This window comes from Sinohyriopsis cumingii, chromosome 12 (genome assembly GCF_028554795.1).
Source record: "Sinohyriopsis cumingii isolate HCF-2022 chromosome 12, ASM2855479v2, whole genome shotgun sequence".
Lineage (NCBI taxonomy): Eukaryota > Metazoa > Mollusca > Bivalvia > Unionida > Unionidae > Sinohyriopsis > Sinohyriopsis cumingii.
Genome location: NC_142972.1, coordinates 88,152,447 through 88,169,727, shown reverse-complemented (window position 1 = coordinate 88,169,727; position 17,281 = coordinate 88,152,447).

Here is a 17,281-nt window from a genome sequence, read left to right as displayed (position 1 = left end):
TATATAAAAAAACGTGTAACTGTGTTTTATGCAAGGGCATGGAGATGCACAAAAACTTGCACCTGAAGCTTGAATAAAACCCCGACTGTGGATAAGACTTTACCCATCGATTACCCCAGCTTGGGGATAAATTCCGACCGTGGCGATTTATTATATATCCTATGACTGCTCCAGCTTGAGGGCAAAATCCAAGCACATCCCTAAAAAGATAACAAGTATAGCGGCTCTTTACCTTCTGTAAATGCCACTTGAGCTTCCTGATGCTGTTGTATCTGCCATTTGACAGAATCACGAATGTGGATATATTTCTTAATTGCCTCTAGTTGTTGAGCTAGTTTAGCTGTATGAAATTCCTTTGTGCAGACTCACTCATTATTAATATTACAACAGTGATTTAATTACACATCACCTGTCAGCACACCGATGATAAGTCAGTTATTTTATAACACACCAACAAGCTTGCCCCTTGCACCCCCCCCCCCTTTTTTTTTTATTTGGGCACCTGTGGACATGAATCTGCAAGGCTCAAATTGTCATTTTTAATATAAGATCTCAACATTTTTAAGGCCTTAATTTTAAAGACATCCTTAAAACCCCCAAAAGGTTATCAACTGGATCACCAGCCTTCGTTTAGAGTAACAGCAAGTATATATATATATTTAGGTCTAAGGAAACACAATAAAAATGTTTGATTTAACAATGACATATTTGCCTCAGGTCTGTGATCCTGAAGTGAATATTAACTGTCCATTTATTTTCTTGGCTTTTCTTTACTAGGAAATTGATTATAGAGATTTCTGCAATGGTGAAGGCAATGTAAAAATTGGTTACTATAACATACTTTTTACGCCATGTTTGAAAAAATAAATCCAATGGAAAGGTTATAGTCTGAAAATCTTCATTAAATTAAGTTAATATAGGGGAAAAAACTTTAAGAGTTCATAAATATTTTTCAGTGCTGAATAAAGATATAACATAACACTTTCTGCTGTGATTTTAATAGTTTCTGAGAGCATGAAAAATTTCTAGAACTATAATGTATAAATGTTTTCAAAAGATTATATTAATATGAGGGAAAAATCTGTTATGAAATAAACCGACAAGATCTTGTATGAATTCATGTTATCTTTAAATATGATATTTGTGTGAAAATATCTGGAAGAAAAAACAAGATGGTGCCACTCACACATACAATGTGGTTGCCACAGTAGCCATATTAAGAAACTTTTTATCGCTACTTCTGAATGGATAATTGTGTCAGCGTGTCAACATGTGTACAAAATACTTATGTTGATGTCTAGCAGGTCCTGAATGAGAATTATGGTGCTGTACAGACATCCTATAAGGCCACCAATGTGGCCATCCTGAAAATCTTGGTATAACTACTTCTCCTGAATGAATCGTCATATCAGTGAAAGACTTCTTATGTCTAGTTGGACGTAAATGAAAATAGTGCCAATCTAACCTCCAATATGGCTGTTTTAATGGGCATCTGGAAAACCCCTTCCTTGCTACTTCTCCTAGATGGCTGGTCATTTTGACATTGTGCTTTCACTAGATGACCTATTTGATGTCTGGTTGGCCGTAAATGGAACTATGCATATGGTTTTGATGTCTAGTTGGTCCTAAATGTGGTTTTTGCTGCTCATAAACTTCTAATGGTATTATAGTTGGTTCCTTAATGAAACTGCTGTACAAAATTAAAAGGCCTTCTCACTTTCTGTCAAGTTGGATACAATTATCTTTACCAGCTAGGATTTCTTGATCCTCTTTTTTATACATCAACCCTTCGCATATGTAGTTAGCTAAAACAGTATTTTGAACAATTAATTGCCCTCTTGCAAATACAATCCCAATTGCATGCTTTTACCAGTGTGAGAGCTCCTTATATAAGTAGCTAAGTATTCAGTAACTGAATTTCCACATCCACATGCATCAACTCAGAATTAAAAGTTGCAAAACATATACAAATTTGAAAATCTTGAGACATGTGTCACTTTGCATGGTGGGTGTTATGATTTAAATGCAACAAGGAAATTGAATTAGGGTTAATTTCTTTAAGCTGTATTCAATCATGGGGCCCTGGATTATAGAATGGTCTAGGCATACACATCACTAATCAACTCTCTCTAGTCCAACCAATGTGTGTATATGAGAAAGCTTGCCAGTAGCGTTATGTGTGTTGATTTCTTCCAATAAATATGTTGGCTGCCATGTAAAGTCTATGATGTCCTGAAAAATGGTGTTAAGCTCCATACAAGCAAGCTAAACAATCAATGATATAATGGAACAGTAGACACCATTTTAGCTAAATATGCCAAGAATTGATTTAGAGACTTGGTTAGTGATGATGACTTAAAATTGGCAAGGGATTGAAAAGATAAAAGAAATGACCTTTCATGGCACTGTAATATAACAAATGAGGAAAAACAAAAGTTTATTGCATTTGAACCTTTTGTTTTTTCACAGTTTCAATTTAAGTCATAAGGCCCCTTATTTTGCCTTACCAAACATATAGCAAGTTATTACCTCAAGCCCTAGCACTAATAATGCCTCACAAGTAAGCAGTCTTTTATGAAGTCTCAGGTCTGAGTATATGTCTAGCAATACTTATGTCCAGTTTGTTTATAAAATTCTTTCTCACATGGTACAGTTTTCAGAGAGACACGATAAATTCAACAAGTGTGGTAATGAAGGGACAGGCATTCTTTATTTATGCACACATCCCAAAGGGACATTGCTATGTTTGAATCAACACTGAACTGAAGAATGGAGCATCAGCTGCATCAATTAAAATATTGTGGCCCACACAAAATACTGCAAGGACTATAATCAATTTATGAGTGCAATGGGCATGAATTACTGTAGCAGACTGGAGGAAGTAATCCGAATTTATTAATATCTTGAAGCTAAATATAGTAAAGTTTTCATCTATAATCTGTGGAATCATTTTTGCACACAGTTTGCAGGATTTGTCTTTGGGTCATCGTTTTTCTTTTTCTTCATCTTTCTAGCTTATGGTATCTTGATAAGTCTTATGGTGCCGTGCAACTGCACTTGATGATTACCACAGCCAGTGACATTGTATCAAATCTTCTGGGATCAGATGATTCAATGCAAATTCCACATAACCTATCACCATCCTCATGTTTGCCATCTGACTTACTAAGTTATTTTGCCTAAATAATAATAAAAACAATCTGGTCTGATGTATTGATAGCGTTCTGAATGACCATAATATATTCTCTGTATCTATCCTAGAAAATCCTGAGTGGATTGCTGTTTGGTTTTAATAAACCAAAGTAATCCAATGAAAGGTATTTTACAGACACAAGTGTCTGTTTCCTGTATGCAGTGATTAAATGATAGTATTACGTCTTTATTTTTTTAAAACTGATGATACATATGATCACCTTCAATGTGCAATATTAGTTATGTTAATTAACGAGTGGGCAATATTTGAATTTCAAAGATAAAAGTGTATGCCATGATCACTTTAGTAGGATGATTTGTCAAGTGAGGTTATCTTTTCTGTTTGAATAAATATTGTTAACTAAACTATTTTCGCAAGTTATGACATAAGAATGATTCAAAGAAAGAAAATTCATTAAATTGAACATATAAAATGTAATACTGCAACAGAGTCTAGATGAACTATTTCTTCAGAGACACAATCCAGACTCTGTGGCAGCAAAATTATCAAATAGGACACAACTAAGAGACAATCACATTTTCAGTCACAATGGTTTGACAATTATCAATGGCTTGAATTCATTGACTGTGAAGGCAAAGTGATTTGCAGTTACTGCAAAAAAAGTTCCCAAACTGTCACAGATTTTAAATTCTACCAGTGGACTTGTAAGTGTAACTGACAAATTCAGGATTTAATCAAGCAAGTCTCATGATAGTATTATACCTAATAAAGCAAAATGTAGCACAGTATATTCATGACACTTAGGCCAGCATGTACAAAATATTCCTCAAGTTACAGTTGCTAGCACTCCACTAAGAAATGTCATTTTATAATAAATAAAAATGTAATGGAAAAAAAAAATCGATAAAGTGATTGCACTCTTTAACATAGCCTACTACCTAACTCAATAATGAAAATGATTTGGTTCATTATATCTTTGTGTTTTATGGAATAAATGCATACATCTGATTGAATTTTAGGCAAGAGACTGAACTTTTGGGTTAAGTTAAAATGTATGTGGAACAAATGCATTTTCTAAAACTACTTGTATCAGTGTGCATTGTGACTTTTCTTTAAGATAACTCTAAATGGTACTGGGTATATATCATTTTCTTCAACTGCACACTGTTGTCTTCCATTTGATTTGATGACTTACAGCTATACTGTCTACACAGTAGGCCTCAACGTCAGGAAAAATTCTGTATACTTCAGTTACAGCTGAAATAAGTTTTGCATTAGTACCTGAATCAGACAAAAAAGGTTGTGTTCTGGTGTGTGAATAGAAATGGCTAAAAGTAATATAGACAAAAGCCATAAGAGTACACAAGTTACATATGAAAACCACCAATTCACTTGCATGTGTGGCATACAAGTTCAAAGATTTGCTTCATGTTTATTTCTGTACACACATTGTTCAACTCATAAGATATTTTAAGAGCTATTTCTCTATTGTATGCATAATTCATTTACAAATGTGATTAGTGGGCCACACCGAAGGCCATACTATTAGTTCACTTGGCAATATGGTAACGTCAGCTGAAAAGCATAATCATCCATTAAAAGAGCATTATGATATGAACATTAGGTATTTAGGACATATAGATTTTTCTTTTCCAAATGGAGTCCAAGTAATTATTGCCCAATCCAGGTATAATTTTGTACACAAGTAAAGAACAAAATAAGATAAATCTTCATTTATTTGCAATTGACAATACACTTCTTAATGAATATACACTTTTGCATCTATTTTGTATCACTTGAATAAACAATATTTCTTTCAGTTCATTTTAAACTTTTATTTTATATCACTTGAGTAAACAATATCTCTTTCGTTTCATTTAACACTTAGAAACAGGTTCTTCCAGTTACAATAATCAACTCTGGAAACAATAAACAAACTGGAACTTTTGACCTAATTATATTACATTTACTAGGGTTAAAACAATAAATTCCTTAACATAATAAATTAACAGTTCCAGTTAATCAAACACAAAATCACCTTTTATACAGGGTGTGAACTGTTAATATTTACAGGATAAAGCTTATAGTTTCCAAATTGATTGAAGCTTACATGTTGCAGTTGCTGGCACATATCTATTTCCAGCATGGTTTGCATACATTCCACCTTTAATAATTTTGTTACTTCCCTACCCCACCCCATTCAGTAACAAGTATCAAAAATCAGGCTCATTCTAAGGCAAAGTCTGTAACTTGTGTACCACAGTCATCAGAGAGACAAAGATGCAAAACTTTATGATGCCTGTCAAAGGAAGAAAACAGTTTGTTGTTTACCCAAGTTTTGAACCAGTTAACTTGAATTCTCAGACCATCAATTGCTACAGCCCCACTAATTACAATTGTTAGGGAATAATGAGAACTCACCTTCAGTTATCTGTGTATATATATAATTTTAATAACCAAGAATACCGGATGTCTGGGAACATTATAGCATTCAATGGTAACGTCAGAACTGAGATGAGAGAATTAAACAAGCATAGTACATGACATAATATATCCATAAACTATTGACTGGGAAAAATACTACAGAACACCATTTCTGCTGGCAGTAAGATGTTGAACCTATATGTCATAAATATCAGGTTGGACATCTAGGACCAGTAATATTCATAATGGGCAGTACCCCCCCCACCCCCCACCCCAAGTGAGAAGGGCCTGATTTGTAATCTAAGCCACCCAACCTATCACAGCCTTTATAGTACTTGAAACAAATATTGAGTAATAGTAAAACAAACTCTGAAAGTTATTAAAACCAATTTGTTATATTTCCATAACTCTGCATAGTTAACTGTGCAAGCAGACTTAAACATATCAGTGTATGACAGTTAAATTGAGCTATAGCATCGATTAACAGAAGCTACGAATTCATCAACAAGCAGTGAACAATCATCTTCACAATAAATGTCAAACATTAGCATCCATAAGCTGTCAAGACAAGTTGTTACACTGGATATATAATCATCCATTTATTTCAAACAAGCTGTGAAAAACGAACCTCACGTCCGCTATATGTACGCTGGCCATTGCAAAGGATGCTTTAATAGATTAATGTTTATCGTCGTGTCTTGACAACCATTTTGCGCGCGCACACCGGAAAGTCATGCTATATATTTGTTACTTGTGAACGTATTCGTGGGCAGTACGCTATATATTGTTCCCGTGACCGTATTCACGGGCAGAATGCTATATGTTTGTTCTTCGTGAACGTATTTTTGGGCAGTTACTTTGTCATCTTCAACCTAAAGGTCAAAACTGCCCATGAAATTTATATATCTGCCCACGAACCGAAAACATGAATAGGACTATAACATAAGTGTATATACTTATTTTCAACATATACATAATTACTATGTAAGAAATACAACCTATGTATATGTATTTTGATTTGAAATGTAAACTATATCATGTCCTTCCCGTAAACCCACTTTCGGGATGACTGCCCACAACGCACCTAAAACGTGTATATATATATATATATATATATATATATATATATATATATATATATATATCTGTTAACCAGTCAGTCAAACATTTAATACAATAAATCAGAACAATCACCGTTATTTTATGTTTAATTATTTATTAGTGGCATTTATCGATGATTTAGAACAAATTAATACGAGAGAGAGAGAGAGAGAGAGAAAGCGGTGGTGCAGACAACAATGCGGGTGTTTTTGAATAACGATTCATACACTCAAGATAGTGTCGTTTTAGATAATATCAAGCAGGAAATAGGTTGTCTCCTGTTTAGATCGTAAACTCCGTAAACTAATATGATGAGTTCTTCTCAAGGTACAATACAGCCGGAGTTATGTTAAACTTCCTTACAATAGAATGTTATATTATTCATTGGTCCCCCAAGTAACTAAACTTTGTGATCATAGAAATATTATCTCTACAGTTGACCCCAAATGACATAGCATTCCTTAGTTAATACATGGTTACTCGTATAGATAGCAGGTAGTTTCTTTATTGTAGATTTTTAAAAAAAAACTAACACGAACTTTGACAAACATAAAATTAATATAAGAAATAACAATTAAAATATATTTTTGTTAATTTGAAAGAGGACGCCAGTGGTTTTAGAAAGAAAAAAACATTTGTGCGTCTTACAAATACGTTTACATCACATGCCGGCGATACCTCAGAAGTGTAGTTTTCTTTGTATATCGTTGTATAACATTCTTAAATGTAGAAATGCAAACGAATGAAGGTATAGTTAATTATTCCTTTATATTCTTTATTTTGCACAAATACTTTGAGTCTTCCAAAAGGTTTATGATTTATCTTCCCGGTTCTCTTGATTGAAGGTAAGGTCATGTCATCATTCAGTGACAGGATAACGTAACGAAAATAGAAAGAACGAAAGACAGAGAATCAAAGAAAACTAATATAAAAAAGGATAAAAATGCGAAGAATTATCAAACAAATTTTGCCGGGCATAATTGCATACAATTTGGCATAATGAATCAGAATCTGCCGGGCATACTTTCATATAGATAGGTATAGTCAATCAAACAATGCCGGGCATACTTTCATATAAATAGGTATCGTCAATCAAACAATGCCAGGCATACTTTCATATAAATAGGTATAGTCAATCAAGCAATGCCAGGCATACTTTCATATAAATAGGCATAGTCAATCAAAGAATGCCGGGCATAATTTCATAGAAATAGGTATAATCAATCAAACAATGCCGGGAATACTTTCACACAAATAAGTATACGTTCATAGAAATAGGTATAGTCAATCAAACAATGCCTGGAATACTATCATAGAAATGGGCATAGTCACTCAAACACTGCCGGGAATACTTTCATACAAATAGGTATAGTCAATCAAACAATGCCGGGCATACTTTCATAGAAATAGGTATAGTCAATCAAGCAATGCCGGACATACTTTCATATAAATAGGTATAGTTAATCAAACAATGCCGGGCATACCTTCTTAGAAATAGGTATAGTCAATCAAACAAAGCCGGGAATACTTTCATTGAAATAGGTATAGTCACTCAAAAAATGCCAGGCATACTTTCATAGAAATAGGTATAATCAATCAAACAATGCCGGGAATACTTTCATAGAAATAGGTATCGTCAATCAAGCAATGCCAGGCATAATTTCATAGAAATAGGTATAGTCCATCAAACAATGCCGGGTATACTTTCATAGAAATAGGTATAGTCACTCAAACAATGCCGGAAATACTTTCATAGAAATAGGCATAGTCACTCAAACAATGCCGGGAATACTTTCATATAAATAGGCATAGTCAATGAAACAATGCCGGGCATACTTTCATATAAATAGGTATCGCCAATCAAACAATGCCGGGACTACTTTCAGAGAAATAGGTATAGTCACTCAAACAATGCGGGGCATACGTTCATCGAAATAGGTATAGTCAATCAAACAATGCCGGGCATACTTTCCTATAAATTGGTATAGTCAATCAAGCAATGCCGGGCATACTTTCTTATAAATAGGTATAGTCAATCAAACAATGCCAGGCATACTTTCATAGAAATATGTATAGTCAATCAAACAATGCCGGGAATACTTTCAAAACAATCTGGATATAATCAATCAAACGTTTTCGGGTTTAATTTTGTACTCCTTTGAATAATCAAATAAACCCAGGCGGGCATACTTTCATGCACCTAAGTTTAATTAAGCCAGCTCTGCAGGGCATAATTTTACACACTTGGATATAATCAATCAAACTATGGCGGGCATAATTTCATAAACTTGGAGATAATCAATTATACTCTGCCTGGCATAATATCACACACCTAAATATAATCATACAATCTTAGCCGGGCGTAATATCATACCCAGAATATACTGCATCAAACCTTTGTCCGGCATAATTTCAGACACCTTGATATAATAAATCAAACTCTTCGGGGTTGAATTTCATACACCTAGATATGAGCAGTCAAATTTTGCCTGGCGTAACGTAACATATATAAGCATTATTGCAATTTGCCTTGCGTAAGTCTGAACAGTATTTTGCATTGAATGAAACTGGACTCTGTTTAGTACTAATTTTTGTTTTCATTGATGTCAGTAACTTTTATTTAATGAATATAAATTAATGTATATTTTTACTTAGTTCGCTTTTCATTTAGCTCAAGGCTCCGACGGACGATAAAACTGGTCATGTGGAATAGGAACGAAGTGTTTTTAAAGGCAAAACAAATTAATAACTGCTGTCTGTATTGAGATTTCATCATGATGCAGGGAGCAAGTATACTTGCAGTAAAATTTTAGCTTACTTCACACTAAGGTCAAATGAGCAAGTTACTCTCTACATTAATTTAATGTTTTGATTTGTCCGACATTCTCAACATCAAATTAGTGCTTTGTCTGATATTCTCTATATACAGTGTGTGTGTGTGTGTAGTCAGAGTTCCTTAACATCAAGTGAATGTGTTGACGGACATTGCCAACCTCGTATTAGTGCATTGCCCTACATTCCCATTATCAAGTGTCTGTTTTGCCTGTTTTCCTTAATATCAAGTGAGTGCGCTGTACGACATCTTCAAAATCAAGCTAATGCATACCCTGACATTTCAAGATCACATGAAGATATTTCCCGACTTGCTCGATGTGAAGCGAATATGTTGTTCGAGATCCTCAACATGAAGTGAATGCGTCGCATGACATCATCAATAGCATGCATATGCGTTGCAGGACAAACGCAACATCAATTAAATGGATTGCTCGATATCCTCAACATGACGTGGATGCCATGCTCAGTATCTTAAACATCAAGGAAGTACGTTGCCTGACGTACGCAATAGATATCACATGGTGCCCTCCCACACCATTCCGTGACAAGATGAATTAACAAAAATAGAGCGAATTAAAATAAGAATCGAAACAACGCGAATGAAGAATTATCAATCAAGATTTGCCCGGCATAATTTCATCACCTAGATATAATCAATAAAACTTGACCGGTCATAATTTCATATACCTAGTTATAATCAATCAAACACTGTCTGATATAATTTTACAACATAAATCAAACTCTCCCGGGCATAATTTTATACACCTATATATACTTAATCAAATTTTGAAAGGAGTAATTTCATACAGCTATGCGGTTTTTTTTGCGATTTGCCTCGCATCAGTTCGACTGATATTTTGTACCCATTAATGAAAAGAGACTTGGCTTTCCATTAAGGTTCATGACTTTATTATGAACCTGGATTGATACAACTTCGTTCTTATATGGTCAGTATGGACTTGGGTTAATGAGCAGGGATTGATATAATGTATTAATCATTAAGTTCGATAACTTGTATTTAATGAAATTGAGTTTACATAAGTTCATACCAATTTTGTTTCTCATTAAGATCAGCAACGTAGATGTAATGAAAATGAATTGATATTTCGTGTTACTTAATTTGTTTTCCGTTAAGGTCAAGGCTACGACGGGCGTTCAATTTGGACATGTTGAATAGGAACAAAGTGGCTTTACAATGGCACACGAATTAACAGCTGTTGCTGCCCCCATCTCTCTCTCTCCCTCCATATGGGTATGAACACATAATTCAATTATCACCGACAGTAATGTTAATACATAAAGAGGAGGACTGGTCTAAATTCTTTGCCTTTACTGATCTCAAAGTGATATGAGATAAAAACGTGCCAGTTGCTGGTGGTTTTTCCCGGGGAGTTGCCCGTCCTTTTCCATACCAGTTATGCTGGCAGCAATGTATACCTTATGTTACTGGGAAACAGTCACCTGCACAGTGCCACCTGAGTGTGAAGTACAATAATGCTATCAGTATTGTGTATTAATAATGTTATGGTTTAAAAAAAATTAAAACTGACTCTCAAAATCTATAGATGTAAATCGTCATGAGAAGAAATGTAAAATGGGTCACAAGCCAACTTTTAACTATACAAATAGACAGAAGTACTATACATGTATGTATCCAGGTAATACAATTAGCAAATAAAAACTTTACATGTAATTAGTGAAAGTCTACAAATTAACATCTATTGAGTAAAAGAAAACAAATATATCAGAATACAAAATTATATAATGTTAACATACCGAATTTCTTGTAATACCAGCATAGAAGAAGGGCCTTAGTAGTGTGAATCTGTCTACGAAAATTAGGGTTGTACAGTGTATTTTCTAACCAGTGGGAAATTTTGGTGGATCATCTAAAAAGGTTTAGTCGCACCACGGACCGTCCCCACTAACAACCTTTTGTTAACTGGTATTTTACTAAACAAATTTATAAAATGTCCGTTCCGTGTCAGCTTGATGGCTACATATATATATATATATATATATATATATATATATATATATATATATATATATATATATAGTCTGATCTAAATAAATGTTTGCCGTCATTTGTATAGGCATTTGTATGGCCCCCGTATCATCGACTACATATATTTATTCTAGAGGGCCACCAGTCTTGGCACATTTTAACATCTGCTGAGCCTGGCAAAGAAGAAGAAGAAGAAGCAGAAGAAGAATAAGAAGAAGAAGAAGAAGAAAGAGGAGAAGAAGAAGTGAAAGAAGTTGAAAATGCAAAATAAGTAGAAAAGAAACCAGAATAAGTTGAAGAAGAAAAAGAAAAGAGCAAATATGGAAATATGCGTCTAAATAACATTCATAAAAGCGGAGAGTCTTCAGAGAGGGAGAGGAAGACAGAACGAGAGAGAGAGAGAGAGAGAGAGAGAGAGAGAGAGAAAGAGACGGAGATCGACAGAGAGTGAGAGCGAGAGAAAACGCAATAGAAAGATACAGAGAGGAAAGAGAGTGAGACAGAGAGACAGAGAGAGAGCTTAGCGTATATTGTGAAATATATAATAAGCTGTTGTCATTATATGACGGCGTCGTGTTTTGCTTAAACAATTGCATTTTAATTTGTATATGTATGTATGTGTGTGTGTGTATGTATGTATGTATGTATTTTTGTAAATCATATTATATGATTTTATCTAAGTTTTAAAGTTCTGATTCATAGTTGTAATATGTACAAATACCTTTACTTAAGCTACGTGACTTGAATATACCATTGCACAGGATCTACAAATGGATGTTTACTTGTGTATTGACGCTTAGTAATAATAATCTTACTAATAAGACTGAAAATGGCGCCTATAGCGAAATTTCTCAGAGGCTGATGGAATCAGGTCAGAATTAGTATTTCCTGTTCAGTACCCACGAATGAAATTCTAGTCTATTTTTAGAACATTTTTCCTCTCTCATTTTGGTGGTGTTAGATGAGTTTATGCATGTTTAGTAGGGATTTAAAGGTAATTGTTTATTCTTATGAGCTCAGGGTGTGATTTTCCGTGTGTATTTCGGCGACAGTGCACAGTGAGAAATATGGCTTTGGTGATGATCCGGAAGTGAAATCTGTGTTATGTGTACATGCTGCTCTGTTGACAATACTGCATTTCAAAATAGAGCAGATCAACCTTATACAAGAACATCACCGTGAAGTCATATTTGAAGGTATTTTAAATTAACATATGTTTTGTACTGATTGTCACATAGTGGAAAGGTCAGTACTGAGAAACAAATGTAGAGAACATATAGTAAAATTAGTTGTGTTATATGGCCTGATGGGATAACGACGTTTTGAGTATAATTTCGTTGCTTCTCATTGGTTGAGTTAGGTCACGTGAATATGCCTAATGGGACGTAAATTCAATAGAGTTTTATGTTATCTGGGATCTATTGCGATGTCTCGTCGCAATATACGCTGCATATAAGGAAAAAACTATACATTGTTTCATTTCGATTTTTGGAGTAATTGGTACTCATTGTGTTCCGTTTGCATGTCTACATACGTGTTTGTTTCGTTGTGCTTAGATATTATTTGAGATTAAGACACATTAGTTTGTACTATTCAGTGAAAACAGACCATAATATTTTTCTGGAATATCATAAATTATTAAAAGGAACTCTTAACATCGTAATGGTTCATGGGTGATCCATGCATTCCAATCTTTGAAATTAATGAGTAACTTTTCATGTACTTAGGACTTTAATCGATCTTTATCAGGACTAGCTTGGATTCACTTCATAATACTGTAAGTTCCTTTCACGTTTTCATTTATTCTTTTGAAAATTAAATGTTTGTAAAGATTTACAAAACTTGTTTATTTTGCTTCATTTCTGTTATTAATGTTTGTGACCATAGCGATGTGACAGTATATATGTATATATGTATGTGTGCATGAATGTATGTATGTATGTATGTATGTATGTATGTATGTATGTATGTAAGTATGTATGTATGTATGTATGTAAGCATGCATGCATGCATGTATGTATGTATGTATGCAATGTATTGTAACGAGCGAGCTAGGTCCTGATAATACTACCTTGGAGTACGGCACCAAGGATGAGTATGCTTCTTATCAGCTGACTAAGGAGGGGGACAATGGAGTAAACTCGAACTCTTGATTTATGTTCAACCATAACACAAGATGATTCATTTATTGAGAAACACTGAATAAAGTCAGTTCATAACCATGACAGTCTTCTTGTTTTTGTACTAAGCCAAAATGCTATGATTGACTTTAGGTACATTATGGTTTATGATAATTTCACACATGGTCAGGGCGCACGTTAACACTATACTATGATTGTCTTGAGGTATGCTATGATAAATTATATTTTCACATAAGGTCAGGGTACACATTATCTAATTATATTATTACTTTTTTGATGATTTAAACTTATTAGGAGTTACCACATGTGGATTTAGTTGCAATAATGTTTACTACAGAAGAGAAAATATGACTTGATTATATTGTGAAATGTAAAATACTGCAAGGAAAACACTTGCTTGACTTTACACCTCATCCATAGCATAATACATATAATAATGTGAATTGATAGACTTACATATGCAAGTAATTTGGCTGTCAAATCGGTGATGAAAACACTCACAAAGATTTAGACAGCTAGCAAATTGTAAAATAGAAACATAAATCAATAAATTATGTTTTGATAGGTAGATAGATTAATCAATTATTGTTGAATTGAATTTAGAATGTCAAGTCGGTGAGGAATACATTCCCATGAGTTAGAGTTTATATTTCCCTAAGACCTTTGTTGGACCTATAATTGAAGAAAAGGAATTATATTTTTATATTGTAGAGAAACTGATCTGCATGTCATTAGCTGAATAAAAATACTTAGATAAAGAAAATAAATAAAGAAATACATAAAAGTATTGGAATGTGAGGACAACACTCACTTGACCATCTAACTGAGTTTCAAATAACAAATGATATAAAACTATATAGTTTGTTTGTAAATATAAATTGCAAATGACTAGAATGCATATAATTTGAAAGATAGAAAAGGATTAAAATTATTTTTTTTTAAAATTCCTTACGTTATATTGATTTGTACTTAAATACAGTTTAACAATAAAAGTTACTGTCCAAAATATTGCCTGAAGTTACATAACTCTGTAACAAACTAAGCAAGAGAAAATAAAACAAACTAAACAACTCACAATAACTGTGATGTACCTAGTTTGATGGCTGCTAGCTGACTCAATCCTTACAAGCACCCCAAAAAGACTTACATACTCATGACAAAACACACAAATCCAACTAAACCTACACAATCAACAACGCCCACAAAACCCACAGTTTTAACAAAAAACCCAAAACCTAAAACGCCTACAAAATCCATAAAACTCACAACCAATAGAGCCAACTAAACCAACAAATCCAACATATTCCACAAGACCCACAACGCCTACAAAACCCACAATCAACAGAGCCCCGAAACTCACAGTTTTATCAAAACCCACAACACCCACACGTTTTTAGAATATTCAAACAAGCATGAGCTAGTATTGCATGTGTATATTTAGTCAATTTATACAATAATTATTTATAGAAATTACCAGCTTGATATTTTACACATGGACACACTGCGATGGTATTGCAAGAAAAGAAAACAAAAATCAGTTTTGTATTTCGCGGCACATACGGTGTTATGCTGTCTCTCATAGCAATGGCTCGAAAACTGTGTTATGCACTCTTACAATATTACCGAGGTAGACAGGGCAGTCAATATGTGTATGTACAAATGAAATAAAGAAGAGAAAAAAAAAACACTCTTAAATGCGATGATGTATATAAATGAAACATCATCGGCTATAAACACATTGAGTATGTATCGTACAACCTTAACCTGTTAAATAGAAATAGTCATTACTCAAATTATCAAGGATGCCATCCGCCGGCATGATACTCCCGATTGTCACTAACTCTAAACATTTGACCATACCAGCTAACTATTATTCGACGAAGTAAACAAAACAGAGGATCATTTAAAATGGTACCGTTAACTCATTTGATCAATTCCCTGGTAATGCACTGATTTAATGAAAATCGAGACCGAATTGGGCGATTTGTATGATGGTGTTTACCGTATACAAGCATGCACACATCACTCCCTATATGCAGTTTATAACAGTATGTAATGTTACGTACATGGGCTTGTATTTAAATAAAAGGAAAAAGTAAAACCCAAAAATCGATGCATTTTCCAAAACTAAAACTTTATTTCCCTAAAATATAAAATCAAATCAATAATGACAAGAATTCCTAGAACATTCTAAATTGTTCTATCAATTTCACTTTCCAAATATATTATGTGTGTTTTTGTTTAGCCGCTCCAAAGAATCACAGTTCTAAATCCAAAAGGTTTCATCTCAAGGTAGCCCCGTGAAGGTAGAATATCATTGAAGTGCCTGAATGTTTCACATAATCCGACATAATTATTTGAATTTTCAAGTCCATGAATAATTCATTTAATCCAGTAGTTACTAATTTGACCATTACCTCATGCATTTTGCTTGCATAAGTAACTGATATAGTCAACTGATCAACAAGACTAAAGTCGTGTGACAAACCGTTAAATTCCTTAACAAATATGCATTGGCCTTTTAATAACAGTAGCAAACGTTAGAAGAAAAGAAAGACTGATGAATAATTAGAGAAGCAATGAAGGAAGGAACAAAAGCTGTATTAGTGAATGCGTGTCGAATTCATGTATGATTTGATACATGGATAGATGCATTAAAAATATGGGTGTTAGTTTATCAATTAAAACTGAAAATTGTAGTTCTTATACTCACTTAATAATAACGACAAGGGGTAGAGTTATAAATTGAACACCGACAGAAGGAAAGATATAAATGAAAGATCTATAAACCAGCGATGACGGTGGTGACGACAACGAGGATGATGATCATTAGGATGATATTAATCATCGTCATATTTACCAGACTGTTGCGTATTAGGATACGTACAAATGTCGCCCTCACATTTCGATGATTTGATTTTAGCGATATCTTACCTCGGAGTCGTTATCCTTCGGACTGGACCTTTTAGTGATTTTTATATCCATACATTTATTGTATTTATTTGTAATTTAACCTTTGGGAAATTTGTAGTGTTTTATATTTTGAGCAAATGATCGAGATGATAAAAATATAAACCTTAAAAGAAACTAACCTGTTTAGTAATGCTATAGTAACGTTTGAAATTACCTATGGGTTGCGCGTGACCCAAAAACATTATTTTCACTAATACTTCAAAGACGACAGTCTAATGATTCTAATCATACAAAGCCCCATGGAAAGAGTACTGATTGTAGTGCAGCACCTCATGTTATAGCGACGCATTGATCAAATCAAAGATTGTATGCACATTAAGAGTGCGTGCAAGGCTGTCGTTATTCGTAGGTTTGCAATCCCCCAATATAACTTTTTTGCTAGCATGCAGGGTCTGGTATAATGAAGAGAATACTTCAGATAATTAAACTTGTTGTCTGTTGTCCCGTAACCTCATATCCCCTCCCCGACACGGCTGAAAGTATGGAACATGAATGGCAATCATATATGTAACATGCAAAAAGTAAAATAGAAGATAGAAGGTAAAAAGTAGACAGCAATAAAGTAACTCAATGCGAAATCAGCCCTGCATAAACTATACATGATAATTCCATGCCAAACCACCCAGATCTCCACCATTGACCATC